Consider the following 4,305-nt stretch of genomic DNA (forward strand, 5'->3'; position numbering starts at 1 on the left):
ACAGCCCGCTCTGGGAGCCCTACTTCCGCCGCCGTCACGCCGAGCAGCTCGAGGCCACCAACGGCGTCGAGCCCTCCGGCAGGCTCAACGCCGTCGGCCGGCGTCGGTGGTGGGGCGTGCCCGGGCGCACGTTGGAGGCTGTCCTCGAGTACATCGAGGGCCGCAACACGCTGCGCCTCGAGTACCCTGCTCCCCCGTCCTTCACACGCCGCCGGGGAAGCTCCTGGACCCCGAGGCGCATGGAGACCGGGGGGTCCTCCTCCTCGTCCGGCGGCTCCCCCTGCCTCCACCTCCGCCCCGTCAAGCCGGAGCCCCAGGGCACGCCTGTCAGCGCGCGCACCCGCAGCTCCGGCGTCCGCATCGGCGACAACGCCTCCCCCACTGGCCGCTTCGTCCTCGTCGAGCCCAAGCCGGAGCCCGGCCTCCCCGCGGAGTACGAGGAGATAGCCCGGCGTGGCTTCTCCGACGAGGACGCCCTGCGGTGGGCGCGGGACGACTACCTCCGCGACGAGATGGTCCGGCAGCGCCGAGCCCTGGAGGAGATCGCCGCCCGCAAGCGTGGGCGCGAGGACGAGCACGGCGTCGTGGTCCTCGACAGCGACGACGATGACGCCGCCCCCGGACCGTCCAACCCGCCGCGTCAACCGGGGAAGGGATGCAGCAGGGACGGCGGAGGCGTCGGCGGGGGCGACGACGACGACGACGACGACACGCGGTTCTACCGCTTCCTCGGCATGTAGAACTGCGTGGGCGGGCGGCGAGGCGGGCGGCGAGGGAGACGGCGGGGGTAGCCCGCGGTAGTTTTTCCCTTTTTTTTGTAAATTATGTTTAAATTTGAACGAACTCGCTTATGTTTGCGTTAAATTTGAGTCGTGTTTGCGCCGTATTTGACTTTTTTTAAAAAAAGTGGGTGCCGCGACTGGGGGGCATCACGCCCCCAGTGCGCGGTTTAGCGCCGGTGCGCCCCCAGGGGGCGATTTTTTGCCCCTCCTGGGGGGGCAACGGCTGGAGATGCCCTAAGATAGCCTCAGTAGGGATAACATGACGCACTTATGCATCAATGGTCCTACTGGTAGACCATAATCAAAATAGGTTGAAGATAGATTTGGCTACACCTAGATATCTGGGAATGTCATGCGTCCACACACTAAAGTAAAAACCACGTACGGATCCAATAGTCAGGTGGATAACCTACAAGGAATCGGAAAATCTTTTGCTGTTAAAAACTGTCAACGATTAATGAACAGCCGATTTTATGATCTACATGGAGTCGAGGAATGTAGAGTGACAGATGGTGCCCAAAGGGATCTCAACGGCGATGAAGGTGACATGGTAGTTTTACCTAGGTTCAGATCCACGGATGAGTAATAGCCCTACGTCCTACATATATGTCTTTATTGTTGAGAGGATTACAATGGTCATGAACTTGTAGGTCAACTCCATATCAGACACACAATATGCATGAAAATTGAAAAAGGATACTACTAAGTCGTAGAATAGAAAGGGATAATTAAATGACCAATTGAACTTGTCATCAGTTCACACAATTGACCATATCACTATATTAGAACACACAAAAAAATAGAAAGGGGGGGAAGGCCCCTGCCTCTGCATCATCTAGATGGACACATCCAAATAAAGCAGATCTGACAGGTTCACACATACCTGGGCATTGTAAGTAAATTTTGGTACTCCAGAAAATACTACACATAACGACCACCAATGCTAGACCATCAGGAGCTGATGGAGATTTACCAATTTCCGCCAATGACTGCATCGACTCTGCTGTTTCCCCATTGCTTCCTAAATAAATAAAATTGCATAAAGCATCCAAATTTCAACAATTAACCAATGGGTGTACACTACTGGGGTTCGACATCGAAATTTTAGTACTAAATCATCTTGGGCGCTTGAAATAATCAGAAAAAAAGGACAACTCGGGACTTGCACTGATCAGAAAAATAGGAGGTGGTTACTGAACATACCTAACCAAAACCAAGGGTCCAGGGCGAGTGACCGACGAGCCGACGAGGGAGCGGCGTCTCGGCGTGCACTGCCGGCATGGACGAGCCATGTGCGGTCGACGCGGTTCCAAGCGCGGAGAAGCCAGAGGAGCCTCGGGCGCCGGCGTGCGGGCTGCCGGTGTTGGCGGACTGGGACGGCGAGCCGTGGGCGTGCCGCGTGGTTGGAAGGGGAAGGAGGTTCCGATGAGGAGGTCAGAAGTGACTGCTGGTCAGAGCTCGGGATAAGCTATCACGTCGCCGGCGGCCGACGCGGAGGCCGGAGGCGGACGGACTGCTTTCTGAATCTCTCCATCGGCAAATGGGCTGGCCCTGAGCAACTATAGAACGCATGGTAGTAAATTTTTGTTTTCACTTTTGTAGCTTTTATAGGGGTCATGGGCCCGTTTGGCCTCAACTCAACGAGATTGAGCAATTTGCTGCACATTTTGCAATTTTTGTTACTCCCTCCGTCCCATAATATAAAAATGTTTTTTACACTAATGTAGTGTTAAAAACGTTTTTATATTTTGGAACAGAGGGAGTACTATTTACTTTCTTGTGACTGCTCTTGCTTTCAAACAAATCATCAAACACCCTTTGCAACTTTTACAGCAAACTCTTGTTGTTTTCCATTAACCAATTTCTTCTTCTTCTCATTGGGTTGAACACTCTTATTTTTCGAAAAGGTTAGAATAGACGGAAGCAGATTTGTAGCACTCGGGTGCTCCACACCCCTATATGAACATTAAATTCAAAAAAATACCGAGAAATTTGAAAACAAAAATCTAAGATTTGGGATAACAAACTTGGATTCCCGATCTACTACTGTGTGAAATTTTGTGAAAAAATAACAGGAAAACACATTCGTTAGAAAAAAGACAAAATTTTCCTATGTATAGAAAAAAATGTTTGGACGGATTTTTGTTCGGACAGTATTTTCTTCGTCGCGGATACATTTTCTGGTATTTTTTCACGAAATTTCACAATGGAGTAGATTGAGAACCCGGGTTTGGTATCCCCAAATTTCAGGGTTTTTTGTTTTGTTTTTTTATGTTTAATATTCGTATAGGGGTGTGAAGCACCCAGGAGCTCCCGTGTATTTTCCTAAATAGACCCCTGACACTTGTGGGTTATCACCTAGCAGTGTCATGTCTAATCAGGAGTCTAACTCTATTAGACCAATTATACAAGGGTTAGAGCCTGTCTAATTATGAATCTAAACTTTAGACAAATTAGACCGGGTTGAGAGTGAATTCATGTGGGACCCTAAAGATTGGTGTGCCTTTTCAGGGTCTCTCTCCACATATTTATAGATGAAAGAGGGAGGACTGGAGGAGGGGGCACCACCATGAGGAGGAGTCCACCTTGTAGTTCGTTTGAAGTAGGGAGGAAGGACTCCTCCCCTAGTCCAATTTGGCCACCTCTATCATATATTCGGGGCGACCCACTAGGGCTTGTCCACTTGGGTAGGCCCAAGAAGGACTTATTACACAAATAAAATCCCAGAATTTTCAGAAGTTTCTGGAACCTTGCAAAGCTTTTCATATATAGATCTGAAACTTTTTTAGACATGTCATACCTTTCTGAAATTATTGAAATCCTTCCGGGTCCATCCGTGTAACGCCCCGAGACCGATATGCCAGGTGTCCTCCAGTTATTCGTTGTTGTTGCCTTGTCATTGTTTGCGTGTCATGCATTGCATATCATGTCATCATGTGCTTTTCATTTGCATACATGTTCGTCTCTTGCATTTGAGCATTTTTCCCGTTGTCCGTTTTGCAATTCGGCGCTCCTATGTCACCCGGTGTTCCTTTCTACCTCTTTTTGTGTGGGGGGGTTAAACATTTTCGGATTGGACCGAGACTTGTCATGCGGCCTTGGTTTACTACCGGTAGACCGCCTGTCAAGTTTCGTATCATTTGGACTTCGTTTGATACTCCAACGGTTAACCGAGGGGACCAAAAAGGCCTCGTGTGTGTTGCAGCCCAACACCCCTGCAAAGTGGCCCAAAACCCACTTAAACCTCCTCTATCACCTCGGTCGTTCGATCACGATCGCGTGGCTGAAAACCGCTCCTCATTCTGAGCTTCCTAGCTCCTACTATCTAAAAAGGCCACTCCCTCGAAATTTTCGGATCGTTCCTACCCCTAACCCTAGTCTCCTCCCTCCTCCAGCCGCCGGACGTGTCCGACCGGGCCGGACACGTCCGCCCCGCTTCCCCCGGCGAACCAGAGCACGCCACCTGGACCCTGGCCACCGCGCCACCGTCAGGCCCGCCAGGCCCGCAACCGGCCCGCGCCTC

Source organism: Triticum aestivum, chromosome 7A (assembly GCF_018294505.1).
Source record: "Triticum aestivum cultivar Chinese Spring chromosome 7A, IWGSC CS RefSeq v2.1, whole genome shotgun sequence".
NCBI classification, from domain to species: Eukaryota; Viridiplantae; Streptophyta; class Magnoliopsida; order Poales; family Poaceae; genus Triticum; species Triticum aestivum.